General features: G+C 41.8%; 1 protein-coding gene across 3 annotated transcripts in view; it reads right to left on the bottom strand.

The window, feature by feature from the left end:
* The window catches only part of PHYHIPL (phytanoyl-CoA 2-hydroxylase interacting protein like), a 103,568-nt gene that overhangs the window by 1,364 nt on the left and 83,190 nt on the right, over nucleotides 1–19,014 (bottom strand). The window lies entirely within an intron of this gene.

Raw genomic sequence — 19,014 nt, 5'->3', positions numbered from 1 at the left:
AGAGCAAGGAGAATCCATCTTTTGACCTACTTAACTTTTATGTACTTTAATGCTAGGATGTTCTTCTACAAACCTTGGAGGTCTTTATGTAATAAATTTCCTGGCCAGAAAAACTGAACTGGAATTAGAAATCTTACAACTGAAATCACATCCATTATATACCTACTGGGTTTTAGAAGTAGCTTTTTGAAGAGAAAACGAGACTAACAGTATTGGTTAGTTAAATATACTGAATGTTTCTTTAAAGTATGCCAGAAATTTAGTCCTGAGTACTGTCCATGTATATTGGTACAAAAGCGTTTTATTTTGTTTTTTAGGGTTTTTTTCCCCCAGGGTACTGTTTGCTAATTAGGTCCTCTGTCTTGTGTTTTTCTTACAACAGAGCTGGTTATTCCTCCTTTACCATTCCCCCAGTTCTATTCTCCATCCTTTTTGCCTTCCACTGTGAGCTGGGACTCTATCATCCAGTTCATCCTTGTTCCTTGGTCCCTTCCATTTCAGTTCTGCCAGTGGGGGCACCAGCATATCTGGGAGAGGAGGGAGTAAAACCTTGAGTGTGTCATCTTCTACTTTCTCCATTCTTCAGAACCTTGTGGTTCTGGCGTGGCTGGATTCACCTGTACCACATGTCTCTATTTCTCCTATCAGATGTACTCTATCCCCCTTCTCAAAAATAGTAAAACTTTTCAATTCTTGATAGTTCTTGTTTGCTTTAGCATTCCTTATTGTTGCCTTCACCCTGCCTATACCTTTGTGAATGGTGCTTTTGTCAAATTTTCTCCAGAACTCCTACTAAATGTCCCTTCTCTTTCTTGTTGGGCCCTTAACCAGCAAGACTTGGGATGAAAATTACAACCTACTATGCAGGCATGAGAAGGTTCCCAGTCAGCATTCTTCTTCCTTTTTTTTTTTTTTTTTTTTTTTTTTGTTCTTTTTGCTTTCTATTTTTTTTTAAATGTAATTTGTTGTCCAGTTGGCTAACATACAGTGTATACAGTGTGCTCTTGGTTTTGGGGGCAGATTCCTATGATTCATCACTTACATACAACACCCAGTGCTCATCCCAACAAGTGCCCTCCTCAATGCCCATCGCCCATTTTCCCCTCTCCTCCATCCCCCTCCCCATGAACCCTTAGTTTGTTCTCTATATTTAAGAGTCTCTTATGGTTTGCCTCCCTCCCTCTCTGTTTGTAACTATTTTTCCCCTTCCCTTCCCCCATGGTCTTTTGTTAAGTTTCTCAAGTTCCACATATGAGTGAAAACATATGATATATGTCTTTCTCTGACTGACTTATTTCACTTTGAATAATAGCGTCCAATTCCATCCATGTTGCTGCAAATGGCAAGATTTCATTCTTTCTCATTGCCAAGTAGTATTCCATTGTATATATAAACCACATCTTCTTTATCTATTCATCAGTTGATGGACATTTAGGTTCTGTCCATAATTTGGCTATTGTTGAAAGCACTGCTATAAACATTGGGGTTACATGTGTCCCTATGAATCATCACTCTTGTATCCTATGGATAAATTCCTAGTAGTGCTATTGCTGAGTTGTACGGTAGCCTTTGGGTCAGTGAGGTGTGCTCAAGATCTCCCCTGACTATAGTACAGCAATGAGACTCAAAGGCTGCTACCAAGGGAGCTTATTAAAATGCGATTCAAAGTAAGACCAAAAAAGTGTCTGTCACATATTAGAATACACTAGAAAAATAAATGATGTATGATATTCCAATTGGACCCCATATTTTTATTCTTACTGTTCTTCCTTGCCTCCTGATGTTCCAAAAATTCCTTCTATTATCATTTTATTCCTTTTTCAAAAACTTAAAAAAACTACAATGGTCCAAAATCTTTGGAGTGCAACAAGAAGTTCTAAGGAAAGTTTATAGCAATACAGGCCTATCTCAAGAATCAAGAAAAAAATCTGACACAATCTTACTTTACAACCAAAATGAGCTAGAAAAAGGAGAACAAACAAAACTCAAACCCAACAAATAGGATTACAGTAGAAATAAATGATATAGAAACTAAAAACAGGAGGACCTGGGGAAGATGGTGGCGTAGGAGGACTCTGGGCTCACCACGTCCTGCTGATCACTTAGATTCCACCTATACCTGCCTAAATAACCCAGAAAACCACCAGAAGACTAGCAGAACAGAGTCTCTGGAGCCAAGCGCAGACGAGAGGCCCACGGAAGAGGGTAGGAAGGGCAGAGAGGCGGGGCACGCTACATGGACTGGCGAATGGAGCCGGGGCGGAGGGGCAGCGCACAGGCCAAGCAGAGACCCCGCGTCTGGCTTGCAAAAGCAGAGGGGCCAGAGGGAGTGTATTCAGACAGCAAGCGGGACTTAACATCTGGAAGGTTATTAAGTTTACAGCTCTGCTCGGAGAGCGGGAAGGCTGGAGGACAACAGGAGGGAGAGTTGCTGAGCCCCGGGATGACAGAGCTCAGTTTGGCGAGGAACAAAGGCGTTGCCAGCGCCATGCCCCTCGCCCATCCCCCAGCCAAAATCCCAAAGGGAACCAGTTCCTGCCAGGGAACTTGCTTGCACCACGCAAACACCCAACACTGTGCTTCTGCGGAGCCACACCTCCTGCAGCAGGTCTGACTCCCTCCCACTGCCTCAGGGCCCCTCCTGAAGTGAGCTGAGCCTGCCCCTCCTGCCTGCTTGCATCTTGCCTATCCACCTCACCTAATATGCCAGAACCCCAGCACCACAAGCCTGGCAGTGTGCAAGTAGCCCAGATGGGCCACGCCACCCCACAGTGAATGGAGAGGGGAAGAGAAGGTACACACCAGTCTGACTGTGGCCCCAGAAGTGGGCTGGGGGCAGACATCAGGACTGACTGTGGCCCCACCCACCAAGGCCAGTTATTCAAGACAGAACAGGGTAAGTGCCCTGCAGTTCCACACCACTCCAGGGACTATCCAAAACGACCAAACAGAAGAATTCCCCTCAAAAAACCTCCAGCAAATAACGACAGCTAACAAACTGATCAAAAACGATTTAAACAATATAAACAGAGAGTGAGTTTATTTATTTTTTTTATTTTATTTTTATTTTTTTTTATTTGTATATGAAATTTATTGTCAAATTGGTTTCCATACAACACCCAGTGCTCATCCCAAAAGGTGCCCTCCTCAATACCCATCACCCACCCTCTCCTCCCTCCCACCCCCCATCAACCCTTAGTTTGTTCTCAGTTCTCAACAGTCTCTTATGCTTTGGCTCTCTCCTACTCTAACCTCTTTTTTTTTTTTTCCTTCCCCTCCCCCATGGGTTCCTGTTAAGTTTCTCAGGATCCACATAAGAGTGAAACCATATGGTATCTGTCTTTCTCTGTATGGCTTATTTCACTTAGCATCACACTCTCCGGTTCCATCCACGTTGCTACAAAAGGCCATATTTCATTTTTTCTCATTGCCACGTAGTACTCCATTGTGTATATAAACCACAATTTCTTTATCCATTCATCAGTTGATGGACATTTAGGCTCTTTCCATAATTTGGCTATTGTTGAGAGTGCTGCTATGAACATTGGGGTACAAGTGCCCCTATGCATCAGTACTCCTGTGTCCCTTGGATAAATTCCTAGCAGTGCTATTGCTGGGTCATATAGGGTAGGTCTATTTTTAATTTTCTGAGGAACCTCCACACTGCTTTCCAGAGCGGCTGCACCAATTTGCATTCCCACCAACAGTGCAAGAGGGTTCCCGTTTCTCCACATCCTCTCCAGCATCTATAGTCTCCTGATTTGTTCATTTTGGCCACTCTTACTGGCGTGAGGTGATACCTGAGTGTGGTTTTGATTTGTATTTCCCTGATAAGGAGCGACGCTGAACATCTTTTCATGTGCCTGTTGGCCATCCGGATGTCTTCTTTAGACAAGTGTCTATTCATGTTTTCTGCCCATTTCTTCACTGGGTTATTTGCTTTTCGGGTGTGGAGTTTGGTGAGCTCTTTATAGATTTTGGATACTAGCCCTTTGTCCGATATGTCATTTGCAAATATCTTTTCCCATTCCGTGGGTTGCCTTTTAGTTTTGTTGGTTGTTTCCTTTGCTGTGCAGAAGCTTTGTATCTTCGTAAGGTCCCAGTAATTCACTTTTGCTTTTAATTCCCTTGCCTTTGGGGATGTGTCGAGTAAGAGATTGCTACGGCTGAGGTCAGAGAGGTCTTTTCCTGCTTTCTCCTCTAAGGTTTTGATGGTTTCCTGTCTCACATTCAGGTCCTTTATCCATTTTGAGTTTATTTTTGTGAATGGTGTGAGAAAGTGGTCTAGTTTCAACCTTCTGCATGTTGCTGTCCAGTTCTCCCAGCACCATTTGTTAAAGAGACTGTCTTTTTTCCATTGGATGTTCTTCTCTGCTTTGTCAAAGATGAGTTGGCCATACGTTTGTGGGTCTAGTTCTGGGGTTTCTATTCTATTCCATTGGTCTATGTGTCTGTTTTTGTGCCAATACCATGCTGTCTTGATGATGACAGCTTTGTAGTAGAGGCTAAAGTCTGGGATTGTGATGCCTCCTGCTTTGGTCTTCTTCTTCAAAATTCCTTTGGCTATTCGGGGCCTTTTGTGGTTCCATATGAATTTTAGGATTGCTTGTTCTAGTTTCGAGAAGAATGCTGGTGCAATTTTGATTGGGATTGCATTGAATGTGTAGATAGCTTTGGGTAGTATTGACATTTTGACAATATTTATTCTTCCAATCCATGAGCAGGGAATGTCTTTCCATTTCTTTAAATCTTCTTCAATTACCTTCATAAGCTTTCTATAGTTTTCAGCATACAGATCCTTTACATCTTTGGTTAGATTTATTCCTAGGTATTTTGTGCTTCTTGGTGCAATTGTGAATGGGATCAGTTTCTTTATTTGTCTTTCTGTTGCTTCATTGTTAGTGTATAAGAATGCAACTGATTTCTGTACATTGGTTTTGTATCCTGCAACTTTGCTGAATTCATGTATCAGTTCCAGCAGACTTTTGGTGGAGTCTATCGGATTTTCCATGTACAATATCATGTCATCTGCAAAAAGCGAAAGCTTGACTTCATCTTTGCCAATTTTGATGCCTTTGATTTCCTTTTGTTGTCTGATTGCTGATGCTAGAACTTCCAGCACTATGTTAAACAACAGCGGTGAGAGTGGGCATGCCTGTCGTGTTCCTGATCTCAGGGAAAAAGCTCTCAGTTTTTCCCCATTGAGGATGATGTTAGCTGTGGGCTTTTCATAAATGGCTTTTATGATCTTTAAGTATGTTCCTTCTATCCCGACTTTCTCAAGGGTTTTTATGAAGAAAGGGTGCTGGATTTTGGCAAAGGCCTTATCTGCATCGATTGACAGGATCATATGGTGGTTCTCTTTTTTTTTGTGAATGTGATGTATCACGTTGATTGATTTGCGAATGTTGAACCAGCCCTGCATCCCAGGAATGAATCCCACTTGATCATGGTGAATAATTCTTTTTATATGCCGTTGAATTCGATTTGCTAGTATCTTATTGAGAATTTTTGCATCCATATTCATCAGGGATATTGGCCTGTAGTTCTCTTTTTTTACTGGGTCTCTGTCTGGTTTAGGAATCAAAGTAATACTGGCTTCATAGAATGAGTCTGGAAGTTTTCCTTCCCTTTCTATTTCTTGGAATAGCTTGAGAAGGATAGGTATTATCTCTGCTTTAAACGTCTGGTAGAACTCCCCTGGGAAGCCAGCTGGTCCTGGACTCTTATTTGTTGGGAGATTTTTGATAACCGATTCAATTTCTTCGCTGGTGATGGGTCTGTTCAAGCTTTCTATTTCCTCCTGATTGAGTTTTGGAAGAGTGTGGGTGTTCAGGAATTTGTCCATTTCTTCCAGGTTGTCCAATTTGTTGGCATATAATTTTTCATAGTATTCCCTGAGAATTGTTTGTATCTCTGAGGGATTGGTTGTAATAATTCCATTTTCATTCCTGATTTTATCTATTTGGGTCATCTCCCTTTTCTTTTTGAGAAGCCTGGCTAGAGGTTTGTCAATTTTGTTTATTTTTTCAAAAAACCAACTCTTGGTTTCGTTGATCTGCTCTACAGTTTTTTTAGATTCTATATTGTTTATTTCTGCTCTGATCTTTATTATTTCTCTTCTTCTGCTGGGTTTAGGCTGCCTTTGCTGTGCTGCTTCTATTTCCTTTAGGTGTGCTGTTAGATTTTGTATTTGGGATTTTTCTTGTTTCTTGAGATAGGCCTGGATTGCAATGTATTTTCCTCTCAGGACTGCCTTCGCTGCGTCCCAAAGCGTTTGGATTGTTGTATTTTCATTTTCGTTTGTTTCCATATATTTTTTAATTTCTTCTCTAATGCCTGGTTGACCCACTCATTCGTTAGTAGGGTGTTCTTTAACCTCCATGCTTCTGGAGGTTTTCCAGACTTTTTTCTGTGGTTGATTTCAAGCTTCATAGCATTGTGGTCTGAAAGTATGCATGGTATGATTTCAATTCTTGTAAACTTATGAAGGGCTGTTTTGTGACCCAGTATATGATCTATCTTGGAGAATGTTCCATGTGCACTCGAGAAGAAAGTATATTCTGTTGCTTTGGGATGCAGAGTTCTAAATATATCTGTCAAGTCCATCTGATCCAATGTCTCATTCAGGGCCCTGGTTTCTTTATTGACCGTGTGTCTAGATGATCTATCCATTTCTGTAAGTGGGGTGTTAAAGTCCCCTGCAATTACCACATTCTTCTCAATAAGGTTGCTTATGTTTATGAGTAATTGTTTTATATATTTGGGCGCTCCGGTATTCGGCGCATAGACATTTATAATTGTTAGCTCTTCCTGATGGATAGACCCTGTCACTATTATATAATGTCCTTCTTCATCTCTTGTTACAGCCTTTAATTTAAAGTCTAGTTTGTCTGATAGAAGTATGGCTACTCCAGCTTTCTTTTGGCTTCCAGTAGCATGATAAATAGTTCTCCATCCCCTCACTCTCAATCTACAGGTGTCCTCAGGTCTAAAATGAGTCTCTTGTAGACAGCAAATAGATGGGTCTTGTTTTTTTATCCATTCTGATACCCTCTGTCTTTTGGTTGGCGCATTTAATCCATTTACATTCAGTGTTATTATAGAAAGATACGGGTTTAGAGTCATTGTGATGTCTGTATGTTTTATGCTTGTAGTGATGTCTCTGGTACTTTGTCTCACAGGGTCACCCTTAGGATCTCTTGTAGGGCTGGTTGAGTGGTGACAAATTCCTTCAGTTTTTGTTTGTTTGGGAAGACCTTTATCTCTCCTTCTATTCTAAATGACAGACTTGCTGGATAAAGGATTCTCGGCTGCATATTTTTTCTGTCTAGCACACTGAAAATCTCGTGCCAATTCTTTCTGGCCTGCCAAGTTTCAAAAGAGAGATCAGTCACGAGTCTTATAGGTCTCCCTTTATATGTGAGGGCACGTTTACCCCTTGCTGCTTTCAGAATTTTCTCTTTATCCTTGTATTTTGCCAGTTTCACTATGATATGTCGTGCAGAAGATCGATTCAAGTTACGTCTGAAGGGAGTTCTCTGTGCCTCTTGGATTTCAATGCCTTTTTCCTTCCCCAGTTCAGGGAAGTTCTCAGCCATTATTTCTTCAAGTACCCCTTCAGCACCTTTCCCTCTCTCTTCCTCCTCTGGGATACCAATTATGCGTATATTATTTCTTTTTAGTGTATCACTTAGTTCTCTAATTTTCCCCTCATACTCCTGGATTTTTTTATCTCTCTTTTCCTCAGCTTCCTCTTTTTCCCAGCTTCCTCTTTTTCCATAACTTTATCTTCTAGTTCACCTATTCTCTCCTCTGCCTCTTCAATCCGAGCCATGGTGGTTTCCATTTTGTTATGCATTTCGTTTAAAGCGTTTTTCAGCTCCTCGTGACTGTTCCTTAGTCCCTTGATCTCTGTAGCAAGAGATTCTCTGCTGTCAGCTATACTGTTTTCAAGCCCAGCGATTAATTTTATGACTATTATTCTAAATTCACTTTCTGTTATATTATTTAAATCCTTTTTGATCAGCTCATTAGCTGTTGTTATTTCCTGGAGATTCTTCTGAGGGGAATTCTTCCGCTTGGTCATTTTGGATAGTCCCTGGCGTGGTGAGGACCTGCAGGGCACTTCCCCTGTGCTGTGGTGTATAACTGGAGTTGGTGGGCGGAGCCGCAGTCAGACCTGATGTCTGCCCCCAGCCCACCGCTGTGTCCTCAGTCAGACTGGTGTGTGCCTTCTCTTCCCCTCTCCTAGGGGCGGGATTCACTGTGGGGTGGGGTGGCCTGTCTGGGCTACTTACACACTGCCAGGCTTGTGATGCTGGGGATCTGGCGTCTTAGCTGGGGTGGGTAGGCAAGGTGCACAGGGGCAGGAGGGGCAGGCTTAGCTTGCTTCTCCTTAGGTGATCCACTTCAGGAGGGGCCCTGTGGCAGCAGGAGGGAGTCAGATCCGCTGCCGGAGGTTTGGCTCCGCAGAAGCGCAGAGTTGGGTGTTTGCGCGGAGCGAGCAAGTTCCCTGGCAGGAACTGGTTCTCTTTGGGATTTTGGCTGGGGGATGGGCGGGGGAGATGGCGCTGGCGAGCGCCTTTGTTCCCCACCAATCTGAGCTCTGTCGTCAGGGGGCTCAGCAGCTCTCCTTCCCTTTGTCCTCCAGCCTTCCCGCTTTCTGAGCAGAGCTGTTAACTTATGACCTCCCAGACGCTAAGTTGCGCTTGCTGTCGGAACACAGTCCGTCAGGCCCCTCCGCTTTTTGCAAGCCAGACTCGGGGGCTCTGCTTGGCCGGCGAGCCGCCCCTCCGCCCCGGCTCCCTCCCGCCGGTCCGTGGAGCGCGCACCGCCTCGTCGCCCTTCCTACCCTCTTCCGTGGGCCTCTCGTCTGCTCTTGGCTCCGGCAACTCCGTTCTGCTAATCCTCTGGCGGTTTTCTGGGTTATTTAGGCAGGTGTAGGTGGAATCTAAGTGATCAGCAGGACGCGCGGTGACCCCAGCGTCCTCCTACGCCGCCATCTTCCCTCTCCCAAGAGTGAGTTTAGAATAATAGTCATAAAATTATTTGCTGGGCTTGAAAATAGTATAGAGGACAGCAGAGAATTTCTTGCTACAGAGATCAAGGGACTAAGGAATGGTCAGGAGGAGCTAAAAAATGCTATAAACAAGCTGCAAAATAAAATGGAAACGACCATGGCTCGGATTGAAGAGGCAGAGGAGAGAATAGGTGAACTAGAAGATAAAATTATGGAAAAAGAGGAAGCTGGAAAAAGAGATAAAAAAATCCAGGAGTATGAAGAGAAAATTAGAGAAGTAAGTGATGCACTAAAGAGAAATAATCTACGCATAATTGGTATTCCAGAGGAGGACGAGAGAGGGAAAGGTGCTGAAGTTGTACCTGGAAGAAATCATAGCTGAGAACTTCCCTGATCTGGGGAAGGAAAAAGGCATTGAAATCCAAGAGACACAGAAACTCCCTTCAGACGTAACTTGAATCCATCTTCTGCATGACATATCATAGTGAAACTGGCAAAATACAAGGATAAAGAGAAAATTCTGAAAGCAGCGAGGGATAAACGTGCTCTAACATATAAACAGAGACCTATAAGACTCGTAACAGATCTCTCTTCTGAAACTTGGCAGGCCAGAAAGGAATGGCAAGAGATCTTCAATGTGATGAACAGGAAAAATATGCAGCCGAGAATCCTTTATCCAGCAAGTCTGTCATTTAGAGTAGAAGGAGAGATAAAGGTCTTCCCAAACAAAAACTGAAGGAATTTGTCACCACTAAACCAGCCCTACAGGAGATCCTAAGGGGATCCTGTGAGACAAACTACCAGAGACATCGCTACAAACATAAACCATACAGACATCACAATGACTCTAAACCCATATCTTTCTAAAATAACACTGAATGTAAATGGACTAAATGCACCAACCAGAAGACATAGGGTATCAGAATGGATAAAAAAACAAGACCCATCTATTTGCTGTCTACAGGAGACTCATTTTAGACCTGAGGACACTTTCAGATTGAGAGTGAGGGGATAGAGAACTATTTATCATGCCACTGGAAGTCAAAAGAAAGCTGGAGTAGCCATACTTATATCAGACAAACTAGACTTTAAATTAAAGGCTGTAACAAGAGATGAAGAAGGGCTTTATATAATAATTACAGCGTCTATCCATCTAACAATTATAATGTCTATGCGCCGATTATTGGAGCCCCCAAATATATAAAACAATTACAAACATAAGCAACCTTATTGATAAGAATGTGGTAATTGCAGGGGACTTTAACACCCCACTTACAGAAATGGATAGATCATCTAGACACAAGGTCAATAAAGAAACAAGGGCCCTGAATGAGACATAGGATCACATGGATATGACAGATATATTTAGAACTCTGCATCCCAAAGCAACACAATATACTTTCTTCTGGAGTGCACATGGAACATTCTCCAAGATAGATCACATACTGGGTCACAAAACAGCCCTTCATAAGTATACAAGAATTGAAATTATACCATGCACACTTTCAGACCACAATGCTATGAAGCTTGAAATCAACCACAGGAAAAGTCTGGAAAACCTCCAAAAGCATGGAGGTTAAAGAACACCCTAGTAAAGAATGAGTGGGTTAACCAGGCAAATAGAGAAGAAATTAACAAATATATGGAAACAAACGAAAATGAAAATACAACAATCCAAACGCTTTGGGATGCAGCAAAGGCAGTCCTGAGAGGAAAATACATTGCAATCCAGGCCTATCTCAAGAAACAAGAAAAATCCCAAATACAAAATCTAACAGCACACCTAAAGGAAATAGAAGCAGAACAGCAAAGACAGCTTAAACCCAGCAGAAGAAGAGAAATAATAAAGACCAGAGCAGAAACAAACAATATAGAATCTAAAAAACTGTAGAGCAGATCAACGAAACCAAGAGTTGGTTTTTTGAAAAAATAAACAAAATTGATAAACCTCTAAGCCAGGCTTCTCAAAAAGAAAAGGGAGATGACCCAAATAGATAAATTCATGAATGAAAATGGAATTATTACAACCAATCCCTCAGGGATACAAGCAATTATCAGGGAATACTATGAAAAATTGTATGCCAACAAATTGGACAACCTGGAAGAAATGGACAAACTCCTAAGCACCCACACACTTCCAAAATCAGGAGGAAGTAGAAAGCTTGAACAGACCCATAACCAACGAAGAAATTGAATCAGTTATCAAAAATCTCCCAACAAATAAGAGTCCAGGACCAGATGGCTTCCCAGGGGAGTTCTACCAGACGTTTAAAGCAGAAATAATACCTATCCTTCTCAAGCTATTCCAAGAAATAGAAAGGGAAGGAAAACTTCCAGATTCATTCTATGAAGCCAGTATTACTTTGATTCCTAAACCAGACAGAGACCCAGTAAAAAAAGAGAACTACAGGCCAATATCCCCGATGAATATGGATGTAAAAAATCTCAATAAGATACAAGCAAATCGAATTCAACAGCATATAAAAAGAATTATTCACCATGATCAAATGGGCTTCCTTCCTGGGATACAGGGCTGGTTCAACATTTGCAAATCAATCAACGTGATACATCACATTAATAAAAGAAAAGAGAAGAACCATATGATCCTGTCAATCAATGCAGAGAAAGGATTTGACAAAATTCAGCACCTTTCTGAATAAAAACCCTCGAGAAAGTCCGGATAGAAGGAACATACTTAAAGATCATAAAAGCCATTTATGAAAAGCCCACAGCTAAGAAATATGATCCTCAATGGGGAAAAACTGAGAGCTTTCCCCCTGAGATCAGGAACACGACAGGGATGCCCACTCTTACCGCTGTTGTTTAACATAGTGTTGGAAGTGCTAGCATCAGCAATCAGACAACAACAGGAAATCAAAGGCATCAAAATTGGCAAAGATGAAGTCAAGCTTTCACTTTGTGCAGATGACATGATATTATACATGGAAAATCCAACAGACTCCACCAAAAGTCTGCTAGAACTGATACATGAATTCAGCAAAGTTGCAGGATACAAAACCAATGTACAGAAATCAGTTGCATTCTTATACACTAACAATGAAGCAAAAGAAAGACAAATAAAGAAACTGATCCCATTCACAATTGCACCAAGAAGCATAAAATACCTAGGAATAAACCTAACCAAAGATGTAAAAGATCTGTATGCTGAAAACTATAGAAAGCTCATGAAGGGAATTGAAGAAGATATAAAGAAATGGAAAAACATTCTGTGTTCATGGATTGGAAAAATAAATATTGTCAAAATGTCAATACTACCCAAAGCTATCTACACATTCAGTGCAATCCCAATCAAAATTGCACCAGCATTCTTCTCAAAACTAGAGCAAGCTATCCTAAACTTCATTTGGAACCACAAAAGGCCCCAAATAGCCAACATAATTTTGAAGAAGAAGACCAAAGCAGGAGGCATCACAATCCCAGACTTTAGCCTCTACTACAAAGCTGTCATCATCAAGACAGCATGGTATTGGCACAAAAACAGACACATAGACCAATGGAATAGAATAGAAACCCCAGAACTAGACCCACAAACGTATGGCCAACTCATCTTTGACAAAGCAGGAAAGAACATCCAACGAAAAAAGACAGCCTCTTTAGCAAATGGTGCTGGGAGAACTGGACAGCAACATGCAGAAGGTTGAAACTAGACCACTTTCTCACACCATTCACAAAAATAAACTCCAAATGGATAAAGGACCTGAATGTGAGACAGGAAACCATCAAAACCTTAGAGGAGAAAGCAGGAAAAGACCTCTCTGACCTCAGCCGTAGCAATCTCTTACTCGACACATCCCCAAAAACAAGGGAATTAAAAGCAAAAGTGAATTACTGGGACCTTACGAAGATAAAAAGCTTCTGCACAGCAAAGGAAACAACCAACAAAACTAAAAGGCAACAACGGAATGGGAAAAGACATTTGTAAATGACATATCAGACAAAGGGCTAGTATCCAAAATCTATAAAGAGCTCACCAAACTCCACACCCAAAAAACAAATAACCCAGTGAAGAAATGGGCAGAAAACATGAATAGATACCTGTCTAAAGAAGACATCCGGATGGCCAACAGGCACATGAAAAGATGCTCAACGTCGCTCCTCATCAGGGAATTACAAATCAAAACCACACTCAGATATCACCTCACGCCAGTAAGAGTGGCCAAAATGAACAAATCAGGAGACTATAGATGCTGGCGAGGATGTGGAGAAACGGGAATCCTCTTGCACTGTTGGTGGGAATGCAAGCTGGTGCAGCCGCTCTGGAAAGCAATGTGGAGTTTCCTCAAAAAATTAAAAATAGACCTACCCTATGACCCAGCAACAGCACTGCTAGGAATTTACCCAAGACACACAGGAGTGCTGATGCATAGGAGCACTTGTACCCCAATGTTTACAGCAGCACTCTCAACAATAGCCAAATTATGGAAAGAGCCTAAATGTCTATCAACTGATGAATGGATAAAGAAACTGTGGTTTATATACACAATGGAGTACTACGTGGCAATGAGAAAGAATGAAATATGGCCCTTTGTAGCAATGTGGATGGAACTGCCGAGTGTGATGCTAAGTGAAATAAGCTATACAGAAAAAGACAGATACCACATGTTTTCACTGTTATGTGGATCCTGAGACACTTAACAGAAACCCATGGGTGACGGGAAGGGAAAGAAAAAAAAGGTTAGAGTGGGAGAGAGCCAAAGCATAAAAAACTCTTAAAAAGTGAGAACAAACTGAGGGCTGATGGGGGGTTGGAGGGTGGGGAGGGTGTGTGATGGGTATTGAGGAGGACACCTTTTGAGATGAACACTGGGTGTTGTATGGAAACCAATTTGACAATAAATTTCATATATTGAAAAAAAAGAAACTAGAAAAACACAATAGAACATATCAATGAAACCAGAAGGTGGTTCTTTGAGAAGATTAACAAAATTGATAAACCTCTAGCAATACTCATTAAAAAAAGAGAGGATCCAAATACACAAAATTATTTATGAAAGAGGAGAAATAACAATCAACACCACAGAGATACAAACAACTGTAAAAGACTTATATGCCAACAAACTGGACAACTTACAAGAAATGGATAAATTCCTAGAAACATATAACCTACAAAAGCGAATGCAAGAAGAAATAGAAAATTTGAACAGACCTATTACCAACAATGAAATCAAAATGATAATCAAAAAAACTTTCAAAAAACAAAAGTCCAGGACTAGACAACTTCAGAGACAAGTTCTACCAAACATTTAAAGAAGAGTTAATACCCATTCTTCTCAAACTACTCCAAAAAATACAAGAGCTAGGAAAACTTACAAATTCATTCTACAAGGCTAGTATCACCCTGATACCAAAATCAGATAAAGACATCACAAAAAAGGAAAACTACAGGGCAAAATCTCTATGGAAATTAGAAACAAAAATCCTCAACAAAATATCAGCAAATCAAATCCAACAATAGATTTAAAAAGTTCATGCCACAGTCAGGTTGGATTTATTCCCAGGATACAAGGGTTTAATATTCATATAAAAATCAACATGAGAAATTACGGGAGAGAGAGGGAAGATGGCGGCGTAGGAGGATGCTGGGCTCACCGCGCGTCCTGCTGATCACTTAGATTCCACCTACACCTGCCTAAATAACCCAGAAAACCGCCAGAGGATTAGCAGAACGGAGTCGCCGGAGCCAAGGGCAGACGAGAGGCCCACGGAAGAGGGTAGGAAGGGCGACGAGGCGGTGCGCGCTCCACGGACCGGCGGGAGGGAGCCGGGGCGGAGGGGCGGCTCGCCGGCCAAGCAGAGCCCCCGAGTCTGGCTTGCAAAAAGCGGAGGGGCCTGACGGACTGTGTTCCGACAGCAAGCGCAACTTAGCGTCTGGGAGGTCATAAGTTAACAGCTCTGCTCAGAAAGCGGGAAGGCTGGAGGACAAAGGGAAGGAGAGCTGCTGAGCCCCCTGACGACAGAGCTCAGATTGGTGGGGAACAAAGGCGCTCGCCAGCGCCATCTCCCCCGCCCATCCCCCAGCCAAAATCCCAAAGAGAACCAGTTCCTGCCAGGGAACTTGCTCGCTCCGCGCAAACACCCAACTCTGCGCTTCTGCGGAGCCAAACCTCCGGCAGCGGATCTGACTCCCTCCTGCTGCCACAGGGCCCCTCCTGAAGTGGATCACCTAAGGAGAAGCAAGCTAAGCCTGCCCCTCCTGCCCCTGTGCACCTTGCCTACCCACCCCAGCTAAGACGCCAGATCCCCAGCATCACAAGCCTGGCAGTGTGTAAGTAGCCCAGACAGGCCACCCCACCCCACAGTGAATCCCGCCCCTAGGAGAGGGGAAGAGAAGGCACACACCAGTCTGACTGAGGACACAGCGGTGGGCTGGGGGCAGACATCAGGTCTGACTGCGGCTCCGCCCACCAACTCCAGTTATACACCACAGCACAGGGGAAGTGCCCTGCAGGTCCTCACCACGCCAGGGACTATCCAAAATGACCAAGCGGAAGAATTCCCCTCAGAAGAATCTCCAGGAAATAACAACAGCTAATGAGCTGATCAAAAAGGATTTAAATAATATAACAGAAAGTGAATTTAGAATAATAGTCATAAAATTAATCGCTGGGCTTGAAAACAGTATAGCTGACAGCAGAGAATCTCTTGCTACAGAGATCAAGGGACTAAGGAACAGTCACGAGGAGCTGAAAAACGCTTTAAACGAAATGCATAACAAAATGGAAACCACCATGGCTCGGATTGAAGAGGCAGAGGAGAGAATAGGTGAACTAGAAGATAAAGTTATGGAAAAAGAGGAAGCTGGGAAAAAGAGGAAGCTGAGGAAAAGAGAGATAAAAAAATCCAGGAGTATGAGGGGAAAATTAGAGAACTAAGTGATACACTAAAAAGAAATAATATACGCATAATTGGTATCCCAGAGGAGGAAGAGAGAGGGAAAGGTGCTGAAGGGGTACTTGAAGAAATAATGGCTGAGAACTTCCCTGAACTGGGGAAGGAAAAAGGCATTGAAATCCAAGAGGCACAGAGAACTCCCTTCAGACGTAACTTGAATCGATCTTCTGCACGACATATCATAGTGAAACTGGCAAAATACAAGGATAAAGAGAAAATTCTGAAAGCAGCAAGGGGTAAACGTGCCCTCACATATAAAGGGAGACCTATAAGACTCGTGACTGATCTCTATTTGAAACTTGGCAGGCCAGAAAGAATTGGCACGAGATTTTCAGTGTGCTAGACAGAAAAAATATGCAGCCGAGAATCCTTTATCCAGCAAGTCTGTCATTTAGAATAGAAGGAGAGATAAAGGTCTTCCCAAACAAACAAAAACTGAAGGAATTTGTCACCACTCAACCAGCCCTACAAGAGATCCTAAGGGTGACCCTGTGAGACAAAGTACCAGAGACATCACTACAAGCATAAAACATACAGACATCACAATGACTCTAAACCCGTATCTTTCTATAATAACACTGAATGTAAATGGATTAAATGCGCCAACCAAAAGACAGAGGGTATCAGAATGGATAAAAAAACAAGACCCATCTATTTGCTGTCTACAAGAGACTCATTTTAGACCTGAGGACACCTGTAGATTGAGAGTGAGGGGATGGAGAACTATTTATCATGCTACTGGAAGCCAAAAGAAAGCTGGAGTAGCCATACTTCTATCAGACAAACTAGACTTTAAATTAAAGGCTGTAACAAGAGATGAAGAAGGACATTATATAATAGTGACAGGGTCTATCCATCAGGAAGAGCTAACAATTATAAATGTCTATGCGCCGAATACCGGAGCGCCCAAATATATAAAACAATTACTCATAAACATAAGCAACCTTATTGAGAAGAATGTGGTAATTGCAGGGGACTTTAACACCCCACTTACAGAAATGGATAGATCATCTAGACACACGGTCAATAAAGAAACCAGGGCCCTGAATGAGACATTGGATCAGATGGACTTGACAGATATATTTAGAACTCTGCATCCCAAAGCAACAGAATATACTTTCTTCTCGAGTGCACATGGAACATTCTCCAAGATAGATCATATACTGGGTCACAAAACAGCCCTTCATAAGTTTACAAGAATTGAAATCATACCATGCATACTTTCAGACCACAATGCTATGAAGCTTGAAATCAACCACAGAAAAAAGTCTGGAAAACCTCCAGAAGCATGGAGGTTAAAGAACACCCTACTAACGAATGAGTGGGTCAACCAGGCATTAGAGAAGAAATTAAAAAATATATGGAAACAAACGAAAATGAAAATACAACAATCCAAACGCTTTGGGACGCAGCGAAGGCAGTCCTGAGAGGAAAATACATTGCAATCCAGGCCTATCTCAAGAAACAAGAAAAATCCCAAATACAAAATCTAACAGCACACCTAAAGGAAATAGAAGCAGCACAGCAAAGGCAGCCTAAACCCAGCAGAAGAAGAGAAATAATAAAGATCAGAGCAGAAATAAACAATATAGAATCTAAAAAAACTGTAGAGCAGATCAACGAAACCAAGAGTTGGTTTTTTGAAAAAATAAACAAAATTGACAAACCTCTAGCCAGGCTTCTCAAAAAGAAAAGGGAGATGACCCAAATAGATAAAATCAGGAATGAAAATGGAATTATTACAACCAATCCCTCAGAGATACAAACAATTCTCAGGGAATACTATGAAAAATTATATGCCAACAAATTGGACAACCTGGAAGAAATGGACAAATTCCTGAACACCCACACTCTTCCAAAACTCAATCAGGAGGAAATAGAAAGCTTGAACAGACCCATCACCAGCGAAGAAATTGAATCGGTTATCAAAAATCTCCCAACAAATAAGAGTCCAGGACCAGCTGGCTTCCCAGGGGAGTTCTACCAGACGTTTAAAGCAGAGATAATACCTATCCTTCTCAAGCTATTCCAAGAAATAGAAAGGGAAGGAAAACTTCCAGACTCATTCTATGAAGCCAGTATTACTTTGATTCCTAAACCAGACAGAGACCCAGTAAAAAAAGAGAACTACAGGCCAATATCCCTGATGAATATGGATGCAAAAATTCTCAATAAGATACTAGCAAATCGAATTCAACGGCATATAAAAAGAATTATTCACCATGATCAAGTGGGATTCATTCCTGGGATGCAGGGCTGGTTCAACATTCGCAAATCAATCAACGTGATACATCACATTCACAAAAAAAAAGAGAACCACCATATGATCCTGTCAATCGATGCAGATAAGGCCTTTGCCAAAATCCAGCACCCTTTCTTCATAAAAACCCTTGAGAAAGTCGGGATAGAAGGAACATACTTAAAGATCATAAAAGCCATTTATGAAAAGCCCACAGCTAACATCATCCTCAATGGGGAAAAACTGAGAGCTTTTTCCCTGAGATCAGGAACACGACAGGCATGCCCACTCTCACCGCTGTTGTTTAACATAGTGCTGGAAGTTCTAGCATCAGCAATCAGACAACAAAAGGAAATCAAAGGCATCAAAATTGGCAAAGATGAAGTCAAGCTTTCGCTTTTTGCAGATGACATGATATTGTACATGGAAAATCCGATAGACTCCACCAAAAGTCTGCTGGAACTGATACATGAATTCAGCAAAGTTGCAGGATACAAAACCAATGTACAGAAATCAGTTGCATTCTTATACACTAACAATGAAGCAACAGAAAGACAAATAAAGAAACTGATCCCATTCACAATTGCACCAAGAAGCACAAAATACCTAGGAATAAATCTAACCAAAGATGTAAAGGATCTGTATGCTGAAAACTATAGAAAGCTTATGAAGGTAATTGAAGAAGATTTAAAGAAATGGAAAGACATTCCCTGCTCATGGATTGGAAGAATAAATATTGTCAAAATGTCAATACTACCCAAAGCTATCTACACATTCAATGCAATCCCAATCAAAATTGCACCAGCATTCTTCTCGAAACTAGAACAAGCAATCCTAAAAT

Source organism: Puma concolor, chromosome D2 (genome assembly GCF_028749965.1).
Source record: "Puma concolor isolate L17-30 chromosome D2, mPumCon1.1.hap2, whole genome shotgun sequence".
NCBI lineage: Eukaryota > Metazoa > Chordata > Mammalia > Carnivora > Felidae > Puma > Puma concolor.
The sequence above is the reverse complement of the archived record's forward strand: the minus strand, read 5'-3'. Positions and strand labels throughout refer to the sequence as shown.